General features: G+C 47.0%; 1 protein-coding gene across 8 annotated transcripts in view; it reads left to right on the top strand.

Annotated features, from left to right (window-relative positions):
• ARNTL (aryl hydrocarbon receptor nuclear translocator like) overlaps positions 1 to 22,320 on the top strand; it is a 101,435-nt gene that overhangs the window by 9,254 nt on the left and 69,861 nt on the right. The window contains exons 2-3 of one of the 8 annotated variants that reach the window (XM_041729947.1): positions 16,268 to 16,381; positions 18,191 to 18,294. The exons of 6 other annotated variants lie outside the window; for them this stretch is intronic. The gene's annotated coding sequence lies outside the window, so the exon portion shown is untranslated. The remainder of the gene's footprint in view (positions 1 to 16,267; positions 16,382 to 18,190; positions 18,295 to 22,320) is intronic. One more of the 8 variants, XM_041729948.1, reaches the window with a different exon arrangement.

Genomic DNA, 22,320 nt, shown 5'->3' with positions numbered 1-22,320 from the left:
GCTGTGAATGAGATGTTTGATTATTGTTTTGTTTTGTTTTGTTTCTTTTCTTTTTTCCTTATGTGAAGGCACAGCAAGGAGTTGGGGGAAGAAATTTCTGCTGCATGTCACTTTGGAGCTGGAAGGTGGCATCATACCTGGCCTTCCTCCTTAGATGCTATACTAGGAGCAGAGAATGGTGTCTGTTTTGTTCTCGGCTGTATGTAATCCCAGCAACTAAGACAGTGTCTGCACAGAGTAGTTACTTAATAAATACTTACTAAATGAATGAATTCAGCCTGGGGAAACCTCAACTTTCCTTCCCTCTTTAACCCTCATGAGCTTGGTCTTGCCAGCATACTTTGGAGTTTAGGTTACCACATCCTTTTGACATCTGTGTTCTTCTTTTCTTCAGGTTGGCCGGACATCAGTATCTTTACTGATGATTGGGACTTAACTGGCCACAGTTGTCCCAGCCTGGCTGATGTTCATCTTTATGTTATCTTTAATTGGCCTCAAAGTGCCACAAATCAATAGCTGAGCTGCGTCAACTAAAAGAAAACTTACTGTGTATTTCTTTGGGCATAAGTACTACACATTTATTCAGTCAACACATCTCTGAAGGGCCAGATGCCAGGCACTCAGGCTAAACCAAGAAGGAGAGCAGAGTTGTTATAGGGGCGCCTGGCTGGCTTAGTCAGGAAGTCATATCTCAGATTTGCAGTTTCAAGCCCCATGTTGGGTGTAGACATTCCTGAAAAAATAAAATCTTTAAAAAAATTTTAAAAAGAAAGAGTTGTAGCCAAGGAGCCTGCAGTTTCATCTGTTGATAGAAGATAATCCAAGGCCATGTATAAAGCCAATGAAGTGGGCTAGACTATATATAAGTACTACAGGAGTTCAGAGACCAAAGAGATCTTTTTGTGAGTTCTCATGGAGAGGAGGAGGCCTCATGGAAATGATCAGGATTAATGCAAACCTTTCAGATTCACAGACAAGGGTGGATAGCACAGGTATTTCCAAGGAGTGTATAGGTGGGAACATAGCACAATTAAAAGCACAGAAGTACGAATGACCAACCTCTATTCAGGAACAGAGACTTGCCTAGAATGGAGGGTTCTCCAACAGTGGTGAGAATTTAAGTTTGGAAGATCAGTCAATGCCTAAACATGAAGCACATCATTTCGGATGATAGTAATTACTAGTATATAGAGAGTTCTTATGATGTCCTTAGCATTTCACACGTATTATCTGATTTAATGCCTGTAAAACCCCATTAAATGGTACTATTATTAGCATCATTTTAGAGATGAGGAACTTGAAGCACATAGGGGTCCAGTGACCCCCCTAAGGTCAATTTAGCTAAGAAGCTGAGGATGTAAGCTTAAAAACCAGGCCATGGAAGCTCTTGACCATTGGACCCTGCTATCTCTCAGTGTCCTCCACATGCAGGATTTGGATTTGGTTGGGGTGTTAGAGTCATGAGCTGGAAGTAGACAAGGCTCTGTTTAGCCTACTCCTTCATTTTGTAGGTTGAGAAACCCTGTGAGGCTAAGTGGCAAGTCAAAGTTTACCTAGTGAGGTAGAGACTGGTAAGCAGTGGAGGGAGAACCACTAAAGTTGATTTTACTGTGGTTATGATTACGATTTCAGTGATGTGAAATAATTATCCTTAAAGCTATGTGTTTCAGTTGTATCAGAGCAAAGAGGGGACTAGCTGCAGTAGAGACCTGTTAGGAGGCTGCTAGCTGAATCCAGACAGAGAGTTAGAGGGAGCTGGAGCTGGGAATTGTCAATTATGTTAATTGACATGGCTGTTTTCCGTCACCCTTTAGATTTCTAGAGTGCAGCGAACATCTGCCTGTGTGTCTTTCAAGTATGTGGAATCTGCAGTGTACTGTGACCGAGATGCCTCAGTTAATGAATTCTCCAGAAGCAAAGCACCATTATGAATGTTTAAAAACAAATACCCACATTTTCTGGAAAGAGCACGAGATGAGGAACCAGATAACTTGCATTCTAGACTGCTTCTGCTACTTAAGCACCAGGTAGCCTAAATCAAATGACATAAACGTCTCAAACTGTGGCTGGTTCCTTATCTGTGGAACAGTCGTAACAATTCTTGTCCAACCCCTTAGAGTGTGGGTCTGATGCTGGAATGAGATAAGGAAAGAATAAGGGTTTTGAAAGCTATAAAGTTGCTCCCTGGTTAAAGGGAGCCCTAGTTGAGGTTTTCAGAGTGAAGGAGTGCTTGTGTTGCAGGGATAGCCTGGAGGGCATGGGAGGAAGTTTCCCCTGCCTCTAGGGCATGTTTAGGGATGTGGCGCTGTCCACCAGATGGGTGCTGACGGGCCTCACTTTGCTGAGTAGGGCCATATTTTAAAGGTGATGCTATATTTCACTCTTAGAGATGGGAAACCACAGCCTGGGCATGGCTGGAAAGGTTAGGCAGAGATACTCAAGTTAATCTGTTCTCCTCTGCACACACCTCTCAGGATAGTGATGGGTCTGTGAACCTGAAAAACAAGTGTCAGGATCTAGCCAGCTGGCCAGTGGGGTACGCTGGGATGTTTCACCTCTTCTGGGGCATGAGGCAGAAATCCAGAAGGACCTCAATTAGCCTAGGGGCTAAAGGGTGAGCCAGCGCGCCGTCCAGGTAATACCTGCTTCTAAAGCCGGTAGCAAAGTTTTGATTGGAGATGTGCCAAATCTTAATTTTTGTTAGTTTTGCAAGGTTTGTTTATTATTATTATTAATACCTAACCTTTGAGCATTTGCCATCTGCCAAGAACTGTGCAAAGTGCTTCTGTGTCTTTACCCATTTAATACAGTAGCCCTGTGGGGTGGATACTGTTAGTCTCACTTTCTGCTTAGGGAGACTGAGACCCAGAGATGCTTCAGATAACATACAGGGACAGAAAAGCTGTGATTCAAACCCAGGACTCCAGAGCCTACACTCTCAACACTACCATCTTCTTTCTACCTTTTCCTGGCACCCCACATGCTCCCTACCCTGGTTTTGAGGTTTCTGACATCACAGTGGATCTTTAGAAGGCATTTTTGGTTGATAAATGACATGTCACAAAGTGACCTCAGCTCACTGCAGCTCTCTCTTCTTCATAGTCCATGGCTGACCTCGAGCAGCTCTCACCAGCTGCTGACAGCCCACGAGTAAGTGGATGCTAACACTGAATGCAGCAGATTGACCAACTCTTGCTGCCTAATGCATGTGGGAATTTTAAGGCAAGAAGAAGACAGTGCAAGGGATTGCTCTGGGTCAGTTTTTCAAAAAGTGGCCACCTACCTTGTAGTCTGCTCAGTGTTCATCATGATGCTTGTCAAAATCTCCCCACAAAAGTCTTTGCAAATGTCATGGTTGTGATAATACTGCTTACCTCTGTGTGTGTGATTTGCAAAGTAGTTTTTACATGTGTTCTCTTGTTAGTCTTCACCACGGCCCCATGAGGAGAGGTTTTTGTAAAGACTCATTTTTCAGGCTGTGACATATCTGGAGAGGTTAAGCTACTGCCCTGGATCCCAAAGCTAGTCATCAGTGGCACAGCCAGGACTTACACACTGCTTTCCTGACTTTAACTTTTACTCTGTTCCCAAGATTCTCTTTGCTTTCTCTATTAAAGATCTTGTTAGGGCAGCCCGGGTGGCTCAGTGGCTTAGCGCCACCTTCAGTCCCTGGTGTGGTCCTGGAGACCCGGGATCGAGTCCTGTGTCAGGCTCCCTGCATGGAGCCTGCTTCTCCCTCTGCCTGTGTCTTTGCCTCTCTCTCTCTCTCTCTCTTTCTCTCTCTCTCATGAATAAATAAATAAAATTTAAAAAAAAAGATCTTGTTAAATAACCTGATTTACTGTATTCAAAAATCAGCAGGAATTATTAAATTGAAGTATTTTGTGCTATAGTTAGTGAATCAGAATAAATAAAAGATCATGTAGTTGGTTGTTGTGTTGGGTTTAATTGATTTGCACATGCTTTGTATGGCATAGAATACACATATATCTTTTGTGGTATATTTTTGGACCAACAGCCCTTCTAGCTTTAAAAGCCCAAAGGCTTTAGAGCACCTGGCTGGCTCAGTTGCTTAAGCATCTGCCTTTGTTTCATGTCATGGTCTCAGAGTCTGGGGATCGAGCCCCAAGTCGGGCTCTCTGCTCAGTGAGGAGTCTGCTTCTCCCTCCCTCTCCCTCTGCTCCCCCTGCCATTCATGCACTGCACATGCGTGCTCACTCTCCTTCTCTCTCTCTCTCAAATAAATTAAATAAAAAAAAAAGTCCAAAAGCTTTAAGAGATGATTAAACATGAAATTTATGTCATGTCTTTTAAAAGTTGACCATCAAGTTCTTGGTTAGGAACACAGGCTCCTGCTATCACGTTGTTTCCATGGGGAAATTAGCCTTGGCTCACATCATTTTAGCTCTTGGTACCTTTTCCAGGAATGGAGTGAACTGCTGTAGGAGAGAGGACTGGTTGTGCTTGTCACTTAGACCTCTCTACCATCTTGTTATTACAGATAGGGGGCTGATTTGCTTCTCTGGGCTCTCTCAGTTTTTCCTGTGGTCTGTACATAAATCATCTTTGAGGTCCTGGTAGTTTTATTTTTTAGAAGTTTTCCCCAAAATAAACCTGGATGGAACACTTTTTTTTTTATAAAAGAGTTTTGAATCTCCTCTTTAAAGTATTTAGTTGGCAGTGAGGGGCTTTACTTGGAGAATGTAGAACTGCTGTCGCTCAAACCTTTTTAGTTGGGACACTGCAAGTTCCTGTATTAAAGAGATCCACAGACACAATGGCTGAAACTAGTCCATAGTAGGTAGTGGTTCAGGCCTTCAGTCTTCATCATGTGGCTTCCACTTGGTGGTTGAAGGGGGAAGCTTCTATTTTTACCATCTCCTGGGGGAAAAGAAGTGGGGACACATGTAGTCATTTTAAGGACAAGACCTGGCAGTAGCACATTCTTTTACCCTAGGGGCCAGAACTTAGTTATATGGCTACATCTAACTGCAAAGGAGGCTGAAAAATATCTTTAGGTGGGAGATCACGAGTCCAATAAAATCTATTTTTAAGAGTGGAGAGGAGATTGAACATTGGGAGAAGCTTCCAGTGTGTTGCATCGTGGTACCAATGGGAAAGATTCAATAGAGTTTTGAAGCTCTCTTGAGAGCCAGGAAGATGCCTAAGTCTGGGGTCAGAATCTAGGCAGGGACACAGAAATCAGGGCATATACAGCTGTGTGGAAGCCAAGGTGACTCATGGCTCAGAAACTAGGCAGCCAGGTTAGAACCAAGGTGCCGGAGGGACTATGAATAATCCCAAAGACTTCAGTTGCCTATTAGAGGAAATTCATTGGTGTGAGTGATACAGTAAAAAGAGCACTGAGCTAGGAGTCAGAAGACCTAGGTTTGAGTCCAACCCCTCTGCCTTATCACACGGGTCAAAATACTTTGAAGAATGTTTACTTTATTGTCTGCAATATGGGAATAACGGTGATGGCCTTTCCTGTCTCCCAGGCTGTGAGAGTAATGGAAGGGAAGATGCTCTGGAAACTGCAGCTCTATGGAAACTGGCAGAATGTCTGTGTTGCTCCCCTGTGTCCCCAGCACCTGGTATAAGGGCTGGCATGGACATTCATACTTGTTGAATGAAGTGTAAAATGTGAGAGATAGGAAAGAAAATGCATTGTGCACAGATCTTAATCCTGGATGGTCTTTTCTGCTAGGCAAAGCGGTTCTTCTGCTCTCTACTGGCCAAAGTGTTGGGCCTATGTGAACACCTAGGTACTCCACTGGGACATGGGCAGACATCAGGGCAGCTCCCAACCAGGTAGCTCAGGACACACAGTACATCTTCGGCAAGGCCGTTTGCTTATTCAGTGGAGTAAGCATACTCCATTTGATATAACAAAACCCAAGCTAGGACTTCCAGTTGGATGTCATGGTCCATGATTGTGAGCTAATCATTTTTAAATGCTCTGGTCTACCTGCAGATTAGAAGATGAAGCCTTCCCAAGGTTTGCTTCAAAATAGTAAGATGTAGGTATAAAATTCCCTTGTTGATTTGAAAAAAAGTAATTATGTGGCTTGTTCAAAACCATAAATGTCTACTGAAAATACAGTAGAGGTAAGAGATAAGATAAGCTTGTGATTTCTATCCTTTGGGAGTTTCTGTGCTGGCTGGAGTGATTTTATTTTATTTTTTCTCTTGCTGGAGAAATAGGGGCTCAGTGGATAATCAAAAAAAATTTTAACTTTGATTCATTTTGTTATTTAATTTGTTTATTCACTAAGGGTGACCTTCTTTCTGAGAACGCAGTGGAGTATTTTTAAATGGACTTTAGTGGAAAAAGGCAGGAACTGAACTTAAATTCACAGTATGGTCCTGACTCTGTTAAAGGCTCGAGCGTAGAAGGAGGGAAAAAAAAGACCAGAATGTTAGCAGTGGTTCTCATGTTGTTGAACTTGAGGTGATTTTTATTCTCATCTCCCTCTCTGTGGTTTTCTGTTTTTCAAAGGTGGGGATGCATTACTCTTATAATCACAAACGGCTAGTTGAAAATGAGTCTCATAAATTAATACTCCCCAGCCAAATCAAGAATTTTTCTCTTTGCCAACCTGGCCTGGGCTGTGCGCTCTCATGTTCGCTCAGAGCTCGCCAGGTTATTTTCTGACAAGTTAAGGAATTTGTTAGAAGGAGGATGTTTCCCTTGTGGAAATCAACACAGAAAGCAATTATTTGGTAATATGTCAGGGAAGATGTCCTGAGGAGCTCTGCGCCTGGAATGTGACCAGCCTGTATTACGGTAACTTGTGGAAATGAACTTTGCAATGTTCCCCTTCACCCTGGGACTATTTCACTTCATCATATACTCTTGGGTTCCTTGGGGACCCCCGACTCCACCATCCTGGGACTGCATGACCATGTCCTTTGTTCTCTCAGGCCCTGCCTTTTCCAATGTCCTCTCTGCATGCTCCGTCTGTTTGTGACTGCAGATTTGGTCGTGGCTTCTTTCCACCACCACGTCTATAGCCTGAAGAAAACTAGTCGGTGTCCTCTTCCCTGTCACAGCTGTCCTGGATGGTCTTTTCTGCTAGGCAAAGCAGTCTTTGCCCTGGTCTTTGCTTAGGTGAGGGGCCTGAGCTGTGCTCCTGGGACAGAATGAAGAAGAGGGGTCAGGACTGTAGGGAAAGGGTGGGGATCCTGAGCTGGCTGCACAACCTTGGAGAAGTCCCTGGGCCATCCACCTGGCAGGGCACGCTCTGGCACAGCTCCTGCAGACGACTGCCTGGTGTTTGAAGCCGTGCATTGATCTGTTGAAGTCCTGTGTTGTGGCAGTCACTGTTCTAGATGGCTGTCAGGGGGCCTAGTGATGAGCAAGGCACACCTGCTCTCTGCTGTCATGGAGCTTTCATTCTCGTTCAGAGAGAAATGGTTCACCGGGAAATAAATGAAGCTCATCACAGATTGTAAGAACGGCATCAGAGATGGTTACATGTGCCCTTTTGTAGTGGAGCGGGAGGGCCGGGGTTCGGGATGATTCCAAGGCCTGGCTCCTTCTATGCCGGGGTGCTTTCTGGTGGGGAAGGGAGAGATTGGGGAGGTCTCTTAGTAAAGCTGAGCTGCTGCTTGCATTCAGCCTGCCTGGGCCCAGTCTGGGCCTGCAGACCCATGGAGGGAGCTAAAGCTGAGGCATGAGCTCGGGACTGGCCCTCTTGGTCACATCCTTCTTTCTTTCTTTCTTTTCTTTTTTTTTTAAAGATTTTATTTATTTATTCTTAAGAGACACACACACACACACACACACACACACACACACACACACACAGAGAGAGAGAGAGAGAGAGAGAGGGAGAGAGGGAGAGAGGCAGAGACCCAGGCAGAGAGAGAAGCAGGCTCCATGCAGGGAGCCCGACGCAGGACTCGTTCCCGGGACCCCAGGATCTCGCCCGGGGCTGAAGGCAGCGCTAAACCACTGAGCCACCTGGGCTGCCCTCATCCTTTTCTGAAGAGTGATGAGTCAATTCGCCCAGAGAAGATCCCATCTGTGCCTGTTGCAGCCACGTCCAAGGCCGACCTGGTGTTTTCTCCCTCGTTTATAACTTCTAATGAGGACCAGCCTCTCCTGGTGCTGGTCCTCCTGGACGCTGGAGCGTCCCTCCAGCAGGATATTGGACTGTTCCTTTTAGGGCTCGGGTTTTCTGTTTTGTTGTTGTTGTTGTTTTAGTTTTAATGAGCTCCTCTCTGCTGCCCCCTCCTCAACCACCCCCAGACCTCTTCCTGGTGGCTCAGAGTCCAGCCTCGTAAGTAGTGAGGCCATTTTACTGGGCCATTGCCTTTTCTGAAACTCTTGATCACCAACACCCCACAGGGCCTTTGGGCATCACTGTCTGCTTGGCCTTCGACTCCCCAGAAGAGCTGGACTTTGGGTAGTTGTGAGTGATTTTCCTGAGCTCGCTTGTTGAGTCTTCTTTTCCATTATACTTCTCTGTCAGATTGGCCATTTGGCCTGCTCCATCTTTCTGAAAAACCAGGACGAGCAGGACCCTCACTCCTATGGAGACTCCGCACCCTTCCTCCTACAGACCTTTAGTGACTGTGTTTTCTGACCTCTCTCCTCCCATCATCCTAGTCAAAGAACAAAGCCTTTGAAGCTTGCCTCACACTGGCTTGATGCAGGATGTGTAACTTCCAGGCCTGGGACTCACTTGGCTTCCAGAACTCCCCTCACTGCTCTCCCACCCATGAGCTGTGATGTTTAACCAGAGACGAAGTCATTCACGCTGTGATCGTTTAACATTCCTACCAGGGCTGACAGGAAGGCTCTTTGTTACTAAATTAATTGTCTCGGGTGGTGGTGGTGAGGGGAGCTTGTTACTATTCTCATCCTTTTGGTGTTGTCACCATTCTTTTAAAAATATATCTGCATATTCGCGCGCGTGCGTGCCTGTGTGTGTGTGTGTGTGTTTACGTAGTTCTACATTTAGCAAAGGGCTTTGGAATGAGGGTGGCCCTCACAGGGCCTGGATTTAGACCCTGGGAGTGGTCACGATCCTTTGAGCAATATATCCTTTTGTCCCAACTATCAACCAGCTGAACTTTGTAAAGTTTTCTTTCGACCTTCATTTCACCTTCATTTCGTAGTTTTCCCCAGTTTCTGGGGTAGCTTTGGGGTTCACTGTTTGCAGATCCAGAGAAGAATGCAGTCATTTGGATCCACCCTTTAAAGACACAGACTCAGTGAGGAGAGCCTTCCGTGACTTGCCTAACGCCTGTGGCTCTGAGGCCTCTGGCATATCTTACACATCGTCCTCACCTAGAATGTCGTTGGGAGCCTTGAGGCCTCAGGGCCAGGACCCCTGTTCAGAGTGTGCCTGTTACTGTCGTTACGGCCTGGGCCATCTGCAGGCCTCCTTTACTTGGCCGTAGCGTGGTGGAGTGTGTCCAGTTTGCTTTGGAATAAGCAATTGCATTTAAAACAAGTTTAATCCAAAAGTTGCCTCTTAGGTGGTCTGAATGGCTACCCTTCTCTCCCTGTGTGTTTCAACCGGCTCGTACAGCGGCCTGGCTTCGTCTGCCTGGCCACTCCTGGCTGGCGGGCCCCCCTGCACCCTTCAGCATGGCTCTGCCTCCCTCTGCGAGGGAGGGCAACGGGAAGGCATGCTTCTCCCTGGCCTGAAGCAGGACCAGGCTGCACGAGGCTGCCGCTGCTGGGATGAGGGAGCCAGCTCTTCATTCAGCGTTAATCGAGGGTCTCCTGTGCGTCTGGTATGAAGGGAAGCCACTGGAGCATTAAAAGCAAGAAAATAACACGAGATTTATGTGTTTTAAAGGCTCTCCTGGCTGCCTGGGGGCTGAAATGGGAAGGGTAAGCATGGGGCAGGGGGAAGGGTTCAGAGGCAGTTGTTCTGGTCCAGGCAGCCAGGCTGGCTTGGCATCTGCGTGAGCAGACAGGGCACAGACTTCACGGGCTGCCCTTGCCATTTGCCCTCAGGCCCCGGATCCCCTGGACCACGAGCCTGCCCTTCCGTAAGCGTGCCAGGCCCTGCTGAGCTCCTGCTCCGTGGCTGGTGGTGTTCACGCCACCTGGAAGGTTCTCTTCCCCGGCTTCCCAGTCCTGCTGGTTCTGCCACTGTTACACTCAGTGAAACAAGGCAGTGACCTGGGCTAAGTCACCAGATCTCTCTTGAGCCTCAATTTCTTCATCTCTGAAAGAGTGATCGTAGAACCACCTCACGAGATTGGGAGGGAAACACAGTATGCACTCGAGTGTGATCCCTGCAGGCCTCTGCGTTCCTTGGTGTCCTGCTTCCGACCTTGCCTCGCTCTGTACGCTCTCTGCCCAGCGACCCCGTGAGGAGGGGGTCCAACCAAGTCATGCTCTGGCCCAGAGCCCTCTCGACAGTAGTTTCCTGTCTCAGTCAAAGCAAAAACCAAATCCTCAACAAGGCTCCCTGGTGCTTCTCTGACCCGGTCGCCCACCCTAGGGTCTGGTGGGTAACCAAACAGGCTGAGTTGTGTGGAGCTCACTGTGGTGCATGCGGGTGACGCCCCTCCGGAGTTATGCAGTGCACAACTCATGTGGCCGGAGGCACTGATCCCTCCTGGCCCTCTCTTATTCCACTCCAGCCACATCAGAGACCTTGCTGTTCTGCAAACACGCCAGGCCTGTTTCGGGCTCAGGCTGTTTCCTCCGCTGGCTCCCTCTGCCTTGAGAGTTCTTTCCCCAGATATCCGTGTGTTGTGATCACTCACCTTCTTCAGGTCTTTTCTCAAATGTCACCCTGTTTAACATTGTACCATTCAGCCCACTGCCTCCCAGATGTTTCCCTCTTTCCCCTTTGATTTACTTTTCCTCTTGACTCCTATCCTCTAACATAGTCTACATTTTACTTAATTGATTTATTGTCTCTTTTCTCAACAGAAGGTAAGCTGTGAGAGCAGAGACTAGTGCTTATTTCATTCACGGCTATACCTCAGTGCCTTTAAACAGTGCCTGGAAGTAGCAGGGTCTCACTAAGGAATGAGTGAATGAGTTTGCACTAAGGCAAGTGAAGGCTGTGGTGTAGTGCTTACCACGTCGGAAGCACCCAGCGAGTGCTGGCTGCTAGTGTTTTCATGGTTGGTGTCGATATCCTTTAGGGACCAGCCCACCTCTGGGTTGAATTGCATCATGGCCATTGCTGCTACCCGCTGCCCTTCCCTCTGTGCCCTGTCTGTGGCATTTGTCCCGCTGCGTTAGTGGGACTTGTTTCTCTCTTTTCTCTGTATGAGCCCAAAGTCCTGTCGGGCAAAGATGGGCTTGTTCAGATTTGTATCCTATGGACCCTGCACCCACGGGGTGGTATGTAGTAGGCGCTCAGGAAGTGTCTACTGCCAGCAGACATGTGACAGGTGGAAAGGACTCTGCAGTCCCTTTCTGGGGTCCTGGTTCCAGCATCACTGCCTCATGATTGCACCCTCCTCCCAAGGGGCATCGAGAGAGTCTAACAACCACTCAGTGATGAAATCTTTCATAGTATGTTTAGAACAAATTTGGGGGAGAAGAGGGCCTCTTGTGCGTAGTCCTTTGAATGACGATGTCTGGGTGACTTGCTAGTTCTACATGTGAGAGTCTGGCCTTTTGGCTGTTCTGGCCCTAGGGAGACAGTGTGATTCAGTTTACACTCACTCCTTCAATGGGGACAATGTGAGCAATACCAGTGTGTTTGGAAGAGGCAAGGGAGAAGCAGAGAAAGCTTGAGCTGATCCTTAGGGAATTTGGGGTGGAGAGGAGAGCATGGCTTCTGGAGGGGATATAAGGAACAGGAGAGTAGCTCCTGCCCAGTCCAGGGAGAAGGGTAGGTGCTTTGGGAGGCATGAGTAGGTAGGTGATTTGGGCCGTAGGAGGGAGGATCTTCAATGCCAGGGCAATGAGTTTGGCCTCTTGTATTTGGCAGGAAGAGTCCAGAGTAGGGATTCTGATGGGATAAGTATAAGAACCAAGGGGTTCAGGGGGAGGTGGGGAGGAGCTTTGGAGTCATTTGTCTTCTATGCAGAGATAGTTGCCTTGTGAGGCCCACAGGTGGCATACCAGTGCCAGAGGCCATGCCGTTAGCGATCAGCATTGGCACCCACAGGGCAGCAGAACTTCAGCTGATAAAACAAAGTGCAGGGGCCTGAGGACTTAGAAGTAGGGCTTCAGCATGGACAATGTGCAGGAGCAGGCTGTTTCTCCTTGATTGGGACTGCTAGTGTCCCGGGGTCACTGGGATTTTCCTGCCCTGCTCTGGTTGGACTCACTAAATCATAAGCCACTGTTTCTCTGGAATCAGCCAGATTTCTACACTTCGTGCCAGGCCAATCAGCCTGACTCATCAGTCAGTTTGTGTACTGGGGTGCTCTTCAGTAGAGCTGTAGACCCAGAGACCAGTAAATGCAGATTCCAGTGTGAGCACAGCTCATCACTCTCTGCGGGGCCTTTGTCAAGATGCTCATTGTCTTGGGGGTTTGCTTTCTTTATCTGCCAGGTTAGTACCACGCCAAATCCCTCCCGACTTGGGTCAAGATTAGCCCTAGAGGCCTGGGTGGGGCCGAACCTGCAAGCGGCAGTCCTGGTGGCCAAACTGTGGACCAAGCTTCCCGTCATCTAGGGGTTTGAAAATTGTTCTCTTACTCAGGGAATGATTCATTGTGCAAAACTCGGGAGGGTTCTCTTCCCATTCCCCTTGCCTGCTTTGGGATGGAATTCCTGAAATGACCTTGGCTTCATGGAGTCTTTTCCATTTCCCGTTCTGCTCTCCTAAACATGGTCCCTCCCCTGTGCCCAGGAGCCTCATTCTCAGATGGCTCCTACCTTTCTCTTTGGCCTTGTTGCATGAGATTTCCTCTTAGCTCTCTTCTACCTTCCTTTGCATCTGACTTCAATCTCTGGGCCCCATCTGCCCAGCTGGGGCAACCTTGATGGCGTGACCATATATGCCTGCATGTTTGCACTCCCTTTACTCTTTAAGATTGTATCCTCAGGCCGTTCCGTGCAGCTCCCTAGTTTTTATCATGCCCATTTAAGATGGCTGCATAATATTCTTTCAAGGCAGTGCCTTCAAGAAGCCTTGAGTTTGTTATGGGGCATTTAGGTTGCTTTTAATTTTTGTTCTTTCAGCTAATGCTACATTAGCCATCTTTGCGTTTTCCAGAATCATTTTATTAGGTTGGCATTTATCTAGCTAATGGCAATGGCCCAAGATCAAACAGAGAATCAGGATTTCTTTTTTTCAAGAAAAATGGTGTGAGGATATATTTAAAATTTACTTTGAATGCTAGGAATGTTTTTGTTGTATTTTCCGTGAACGAAGAAGCGGGGTAACAGCAACGTGAAATGAGACATAAATGAACGGCTGCATACTTACAAGTAATAAATGACTTATTTGTTCCTAAGTGTGGAGGTGAGCCAGTACATTTTCTTTCTTTTTTTTTTTTTCAGTACATTTTCTTAAGGACTAATTTATCTGCTCAAATTGAGGAATTCTGTATCCCTATAGCTTTGATGCTTTGATTAAAACAGTAGAATAAAATAAACAGTGATCTCTTCTTAACAATGTTCGTAAGAAATGCCCTAAAACAAGAAAAAGTAAATGGGATTTTTGAAAAACAAAAAAACGGGTCTCCTTAAGCCAGAATGAGCCTGTCAGGAAGTGCTCTTAGCAGTGGAAGCAGGTTGCAAACTTGCTGAAAGGGTTTGGCTTTTTGTTTGGCCGCAAGGAAACAACCAGAATGAAACCGACAAAGCAGCGTCACTGACTTGGTTCCCAGCGCTCTTTTTAGCCTGGAATCCGTGTGGCTTGGGGTGGTGAGGAAGGCTTCCTGTGCCCCGCTGCTCTGTTGTTGCCGTTTCAGTCTCCGGTTGATGATTACGTGGACCGTTTCAACCTCATCCAGCAAATGTCAGCTGAGTCTTTGCAGTGCATAAGGTTGCCCGGAATAAAAATTGGGGAAGGGGGCACCTGGGTGACTCAGCCGTTGAGCATCTACCTTTGGCTCAGGGTGTGATCCCAGGGTCCTGGGATCGAGTACCGCCCACATCGGGTTCCCTGCAGGGAGCCTGCTTCTTCTCCCTCTGCCTGTGTCTCTGCCTCTCTGTGTGTCACTCATGAATAAATAAAAAATAAAATCTCCAAAAAAAAAAAAAATGGAGGGAAGAGAAAACCCAAGGCACCCTGTTTCTGAGGAGCTCATGAACTGGGAGTGGGAAGGATAAGACATGTCTAAAACTGATGATCCTTCAAGGGTGACTAAGAAGAGGGTCCTGGGGTGGGCAGCCCCATCCTGTTAGCAAAGGGGAGAATTCCATGTCCTGGGGAGGGGAGGGGGGATGGGGGGTGGTCAGGAAGGGTGTTATGCAGCCCTTCAAGGACTGGCTGAGTTGGGGACTGGACATTCCCGGCAAAGCTAAAAGGCTGACAGAGGAGATGGACATGGGGATATGTTTGGGGTTTGGCTGAAGCTGTGGTGTTTTTGGGTGTGTATCAGATGCCAGGCATGGTTCTAAGCACTTCCTATATATTAACTCATGTAATCTCTACAGTGGCCCAAGTGAGGTACTATCACTGCTTCTGTTTTACAGATGAAGAAATAGACATGAAGTAAGTTTATTGGCCGCCCAAGATCGTACTGCTGGAGAGCCAAGATGAGGCCCAGTTGATTTGGCTCCAGAACCTCTGCTTCTAACCACAAAGCTGTCTTGCCTCTGATAGAGGGGAAGAACGGACATTAGAACCAGAGGCTTGGAGTGCCAGGGATTAGGGGTACACAGGTAGAAGAGGGGCCAGAGTGGAGATAGAGGGACTGTAGGGGTAGGGGATGGGGGAGTTTGCTGAGAACCAAGAGGGGCCACAGGAAGAAAGAGCCTCAAGGAAGGGGTTTGTCAACAAGGCCCAGCACTGCAGAGTTCCAGGAGGTGAGCTGTAAGAGCAGGTCTGAGCCACAGAGACAGCTGGGAGGGCCTCTGGAGAGGGCAGCCATGCTGCAGACTGCGAGGTGCTATTCATTCCGGATGATTCTGTGTTTTGAAGATGGTGAAGAAGGCACAGGCATTAGGTATCATTGTCTGTGTCCTCGTGTCAGTAGAAAGAGGTGAGCATGAGAGAGGGGCAGGTGAGAGCTAGCACTGCTAATTTGGCAAACCTAGGGGCTTTTCTGCAGCCTAATGATTTTTGAAAGCTGTTGGCAATGCTGAGGCCCAAGTGTGACTCCCTTATCTGAATGCTGTAGCAATCGCTGTTTTTCCTGCAAAATTGGGCCCGTGTGGGCCCTGTGTGTGGTTTATTTGAGTTCCATTTTTATAGCCTTATTACCTTGTCCCCATGATGCAAGAGGCCTCTCTTTTCTTGAGCTTTGCTGTGAAAATTGTTTCTTAAAAGGCACAAAGTGATCTCTCATCATTTGGGTGGTGTTCTTTCCATAGTAGCACTTTTCTGCAGACTCTGCACACACTTTTCATCACCCCTGACACCAGTTGTCATGTTTTTCTGATCGTTGGCAATTTACTGAGAACTTTTAGGCAGCTCTTAAATCTCACTACCTAGGTGTTTGTCACGATTTCTCCCAGAAGAGTTTGTGCACGTACATATCCTTTCAACTCCTACCAGTGGCCTTGCCAGGGCCTGACACCCAGTCCTGTCCTCTGGCCTTGAGTTGATAACAACAGCAATTAGCATTTATGGAACTGAGCTGTTACCAGGCCTTGTACTAAGGGATTCTCAATTATTCCCAGTCTCTGCAAATAAAATATTATTACTTCTCCCATTTTACAGATGAAGAAAATGAGTATTAAAGAGATAGAGTAGCTTGCCCTGGGTCACACACCTAATAAATGGCAGAGTTGGGCCTCACCCAATCTTGGAGCCTCAGGTACTTCTTTCATACATTCATTTATTCATTCATTCAGCAACAAGTGATTGTCTACAACATGGCAAGCACTGTTCTAGACTCAGGGGATACAGCAAAGGAAACAAACAAAGAAAAAAGTAAGAATATCCTGCCTTCAGCTCACATTTAAAATTGGAGAGGTGGAGAAAGAAATAGTAAATAAAATGTACATTATCCAATATGATAATAAAGACTATGGTGAAAAATAAAATGAAGAGGTTGGCTAAGATGCATTGGGAGAATTTTACAGTAGCAAAAGAAGGTCTCATTCGGAAGGAGACCAAACTGTTAGGTTAAGTAGCGATCAAAGCCCCAAATCTCAGTATATCAACCCAAGGAAACTTTATTTTTTAGTTTACAATAAAATTTTATTTCTTAGGAAGATTCCAGTGTGGCTGCTCCTTCCTTGTGGTTATAGAGGGACCCACCCTCCTTATATCCTATGACTCTGCCTTCTTCAAGGTGCTCAGATTGCTTCCCATAAAGCTGGAAGGTGAGTGAGAGAGAGGGTCTTGTGGGCAGTCTGGAAGAAGCCAGCATCTCACCCATCTCACCCGTTGACCAGAACTCAGTCCTGTGCTTGCTCCTAAGTGCAAGGGAAGCTGTTGGGAACTATGGCCTAGCCGTGTGCCCCCAAGAAAAAGGAAATGGGTTCTTGTGAACTTGTAGCAGAGTGTCTGCCATAGTGAGTGAAGTAGTGAGTCATGTGTCTAACTGGGGGAGGAGCATTAGGGAATGGGAACAGCAGGGTAAAAGGTGGCCACGGTGGCTGGAGTATGAGGAGGAGAGTGGCCAAGAGTCAGGGCAGGGAAGCCACGGGGGCCTGGCCATTGGCATCATCAGGACGTGACTGCACTGGGGGTGACAAGGCAGCCCAGGAACATTGCAGAGTCTTGAAAGAGGACTGATGTGATTTGAGTTACATCTTGAAAAGATCACTCTGGCTAATGTGTTGAAAATTGATTGTGGGAAGGGCAGTTCGAGTCTGGCGGGCTGGTCCAGATGAGTGGCGGGAGTAGCCAGCTCCTGAGTGGTGGTTGGGAAATGGTAAGAAGGGTAAGAAGTGGCTGGATTTGAGATCTGTCCTGGACGTGGAGCAACAGGTCTGTTGTGGGCTTGGTTGAGGGTTGTGGGACAAAGAGAGGAGTCAGGCTTCTTCTGAGCTTTTGGCTTTCGCCTAATGACTGTTAATCTCACTCTCCCTGCCCCCCAACCCCACCCCAGAGAGGTAAGAAGAGGGGAAAGGTTTTGGGAAAAGAATACCTGAATGTTCTCTGGGCCCTGACCCATTTTAAGGTTTATTTATTTTCGAGAGAGAGTGTGTGTATACAGGCAGGGGGGAGGGACAGAAGGAGAGGAAGGGAGAGAATCTCCACCAGAGTCCTCACTGAACACAGAGCCCCATGTGGGGCTCCTCCATCCCATCACCCTGAGGTCACGACCTAAGCTGAATCCAAGAGTTGGCTGCTTAACAGACTGAGCCCCCCAGGTGCCCCAAATCACATTCTAACTGAGCTTTCAGACAGAGGGACGGCACTTGTGGTCCTCCCAGCACAGAACCTGGATGAGACAACATAAGCAGTGGTTCCACGTCACCATTTGGAGTCTTTGGCCCAAGCCTTGGGGCCACTTTGGCCTGATGTGGAAGGGCCTGATGTTCCCCCTGGGTGGCTGAGAGATGCCTATAGAAGCCAGTTCCAATCCCTGCTGCCTGCAATGTAAGAGCATATGTGTGTTTGGGAGTGAGAATGGAAACAGCTTCTCTGGTCCTTCCTTGGCAATCATGACCTGCCAAGGCAGAAACTAGAACTTTTTAATAGGCAGTGATTGCAGTGGGAGCATAAAGGGGGAGAAAATCTATCTTAAACAGAGCAGAGTGTGAGTCATGGCAACAGATGTTGCATGCCTACTAGGTGCTGGGCACCGGCTAGGGATTTTGTTTTCACTGGAGAGCAAAACAGTACTGTTCCTTATTTCTCTTTGTTGTCCTTTGTGCTGCCCAGGACCTCTAGTACCGTGCTGAATATGATTGGTCAGAGTGGACATCATTGTCTGTTCCTAGTCTAGGGGAGAAGGCAGTCTTCTACCTTCAAGTGGATTGTTCACTGTAGGGATTTTTGTAGATGCCATGTGCACTTTGCTGGTATGGGTGGAGGTGAAATAAGGCTTTCTCTGTTGTTTGGCGATAATAGAGGGCTTACTATCTAAAAGTTTTCTGCCTTGCTAGAGGGCACAAGCTTTTGTTCAGGCTTTTTTAAAGTGTGTGTGTGTGCGTGCACATGTGTACCTTTTATACTTCTAGGTTGCTGGCTTCTTCAATTCCAAGTCTGGGAAAGATGAAGTAAAGAAAGGAAAAAGAAAGAAAATGCTGGGAACTCACCATGGTGTCATTCCTCAAGTCCTGAGGTCTGCCTTCTTCACTCTGCCCTTTCAGACATTTCTTATGTTTGCTTTATACATAGTGTCCAGGAGTCTTACTTGCACTCCATCTTCTTGGAAGTGGAAGTGGTTGGGAGCAGCTAGAGAGTATAGATTGGGGCCAGTTTGTGGGGGCCCTTAAAATCCCAGGGATTTGATTCAGTAGGTGGCTGGGGGGCTTGATGGTGGTGTGGAGGAATGGGATGGGGGAAGTGGCAGAGACACGGGAGGCTGTTGTCCAGGCCCAGGTCATAGATAACCCGGTCCTGTGCTGTGATGGTAGACATGGTGTGGAGAGGAAGAAGAGGAGAGTCCACATGGCAACAAGGAAGTGCAAGGAGACTAGGTTGAGTGTGAGGCTTCTAGCTTGGACAACCAGCTAAGATTGGGAAGGCCTTGAGGTGTCCAAGTGCAATAGAGCGGGCATATTCCAGGCATTTTAGAGCACTTCTGGAAGACTGGACTAATGGTGCTGCCCTTCAGGGAAGGCTCCATAGAGCTCAAAATCTGGCTGCTATGTAAAATCCAAGGAGAATGTATTCTGGGCAGAAGAAGCAGTGTGGGGAAAAGGCACAGGTATGAGTAATGCCGTGATGGGCCTGTCAAGACCCCCACTAGTTGATGCATAAGTGGGTAGTTATTGGTTCTATAACTAGGCAGGATGCTGAAGGAGTTCAAAAAAGGAAGAGGTTCTGGAATGGGAGCTGGTGTCACTAGGGGTCCATCTAGCTGTCTGTCTTCTGTTTTTGTATGTTGGCATCAGTGTTTCCTCCTGCAGACAGACCACCCTCCTCCTGGGGGCACCACTGCTGACAGCCCCAGTTTAGCAGTTGCGGTGACATGGCTACATCTGTTTTTCAGTTCTAGAGAAAGTCTCTGACTTGCTTAGGTTGGGTGTTGTGGTTATCCTTGGGGCCAATCACTGTTGCCAGGGAGTGGAATGCTCTAATCTGGGCTGGATCATTTGCCCACCCTTATTGGGGGTATTCTTGATCTTTTTAAGAAGGTGGAAGAAAAGTGTCTGTGGAAGATAAAAAAAAAAAAGAATATTCATCATGGCCTACTATAATATGTTTTGAAGAATTTATAGTACAGCAATGTAGGAACTCTTTGGAGAATTTTAAGCAGGGGACTTGATCAAATTTAGGTTTTATTAAAATCATTTCAGACACTGTGTCTGGGGGTTGTGGTTGGAAATAAGTAAGTGACTAGAGGTGGAGAGACTAGTTAGGAGGTTGTCGCTGGAGCTCCAAGGAGAGTGGATGAGACCTGAACTAATTTTTTTTTTTTAAGATTTATCCATTTATTCATGACACACACACACACACACACACACACACACACACACACACACAGAGGCAGAGACACAGGCAGAGGGAGAAGTAGGCTCCCTGCAGAGAGCCCGATGTGGGACTCAATCCTAGATCCTGGGATCATCCTTGAGCCGAAGGCAGACGCCCAACCGCTGAGCCATCCAGGCATCCCAGCTGAGCTAATTAAAAGCCTTAGTTGTTTCATTTTGGACCTCATCTCCAGCCACAGCCCTGGTAAAGAGGATGAGTGGCATAAAGTCTAGAGACAATCAGGCAACCAGGGCTTGATGACCAGCTGGAGGATGCAGGAAGAAGAGGGGCTTAAGGAGGATCACCCCCCACCCCAACACCGCCACCAAGGGGGTAATAACTATCCCCTGAAAGGCTAGGTTTATCTTTGGAAACTAGTTATTAAGTGGTGGCAGACTTGACATATCTTATTTGCTTCTTGAGAAATGTGAGTGTTGTTGGTTTTTTGTGGTTTCTTAACTGGAAAAGGAAGCTGATTGATTGTATTTTTCTTCCTTTAAAATGTTTCCTTTCTTTACGAACTCAGCTAATAGGAGCTGCAGCCAGGACTGCTAGTTGAGAGATGGATGGTAGGAGGACCTTGACCTGAAGAGTTCTCCTCCCCACAAGCCTGCCCCTGGGCCTGCAGGTCTACTTTAGAAACATTCATCCCTTTGGTATTGCCCTTGCTATGAAGGCTTTTCAGGATTTTAAGCAAAGAAATGACCTGTTCTGACTTATGTTGTGACCAATTCCCTCCTGAACCAGGACTAGACCATGGATGGAGGGAGGAGTGACACCAGGAGCCAAAGCCGGCATACCTATTAGGAGGCCATTGCAATTATCTATGTTGGCAATGGTGGAGGGAGTGAGAATTGGTCATATTTTGAAGCACAAACCAATGTTGCAAGGATTGGACTATGGAGTAAGAGAGAGGAGATGAGAATGACTCTAAACTTTTGGGCCTGGGTGACTGGAAGAGCATTGTCTTAAGCTGAGATGAGGACGGCTTGGAGGAGCAGGCCTGGGCTCCTCATTGGGCTCCTCATTGGATATGTTCAGTTTGACACATTGAACGTGACTTACGCAGAGCTCCTGTCTACTTGGCATCTTACTTGAAGCAGGCAGTTGGATATATTCTACTAGCCTTTGAGTTGAGAGGAGAGTTCCAGGCTTGGAGAGAAATCTGAGCATCCTCAGCATACAAATGACATATGAATCCCAGACACTAGGTGAAACCACCGGGGTGGGAGGCAAGGGTGACTGAGGGTATACAGAGAAGAGATGAGAACAAGGCCTGAGCCCTGGGGCCCTCTGACATTAAGAGGTGGGGAGATAAGGAAAAACCAGCAAAGGGAAAGAAGAGCTAATGAAGTGGGTGGAAAACCAAGAGTGCTAACCTGGAAGCCAAGTGAAAAGAGTCCTCCAACAAGAGGGAATGGTGTATGAGTATCAAAGACTGTGAGACAAGGTCCGAGACTTGCTCATTGGATCTGGCAACATGGAGGACAGACCAATGGCAGGCTTTTAGACCCAAGCTTAATCTTTCAAATAAGTCAGTTTCCTCCACTGAAGAATACAGTTATGCAAAACAGATCATTTAAGATTGAAATAACTCAAGGAAGATGAAGACCGTGCAGTGGGAGTCTAGTAGAAGGGGGACAGCACTTCTGGCTTTTGTGGGGAAGGTTGAGGTCACATTCATTCATGTCTTTATTCATCATTTATGCATTTCACAAAAACTTACTGGGTTTCAGAGACTTGTGGCGGGGAAGGGAGAGAGTGGAGTTCATTGTTTCATGGGTATAGAGAGTGGAGTTCATTGTTTCATGGGTATAGAGTTTCAGTTTCGTGGAAAAGAGTTCTGGAGATGAATGGTGGTGACGGTTACACAACAACATGAATGTACGTAATACTACTGAGCTGTATACCTGAAAATGGTTACGATTATAAATTTTATGTCATGTGCATTTTACCATCAGAGGAGAAAAAAAACTTAATGGCCCCATCATGAACTTGATCTGGGATACAATGTTGGAAATGGATGGCATTTCAATAGGAAATAAGAGGAGAAGAGGAAAAACACATCCAGCTGGAGGGAATGCAGAAAGGGAGGGGACCTGCTATTAGCTGTGTTTGTCTGGGTTGTGAGGTCAGTGGGGGAGGCCATGTGAGTTGAGGCTGTGGACTCGGACTGAGCCGGTTGGTGCAGGCCTGGCAGCCTGCTCACGGAGTTGGGTTTGCTTTTTAGATTCTGGGAGCCTCTGAAGGCTCTCTGCCCAGGGGAGTGCCATTCCAAAGGTGTGCATTTGCAGATTAATCTCATTAATCCTTCCTGTTAAACCATTGCTTATTAAAAGCAGTGGGATTGAGGCATGTATTTGTCTAGGGAAAATTGTGGCCTAGCAGAATTTTCAACATGTGTTAAGGAACTAAGTTATTTTTCTACCCATTTTACCAATATTTCTTGAGGACTGCCTAAATACAGTGTTCTTGGAATAAGAAAAGGGGTAACTTTAATAGGTCTCTTCTCTTGAAAAGCCTATACTCTAGCGACCCCCCCCATTCCTAAATAAGAAATTATGCTCCCATGTGTAATGTGTTACCATAAATGTCTCACCAGAGTTCCATGGGAACTGAGAGGAGGAGGTGCCTGGCTTGCCGGGATTTGAAAGATGAGCAGGATTTTCTA

The sequence above is a fragment of the Vulpes lagopus genome, chromosome 15 (assembly GCF_018345385.1).
Source record: "Vulpes lagopus strain Blue_001 chromosome 15, ASM1834538v1, whole genome shotgun sequence".
In the NCBI taxonomy this organism is placed as follows: Eukaryota; Metazoa; Chordata; class Mammalia; order Carnivora; family Canidae; genus Vulpes; species Vulpes lagopus.
Note: the sequence above shows the minus strand (reverse complement) of the source record. Positions and strands in the feature narration are given on the sequence as shown.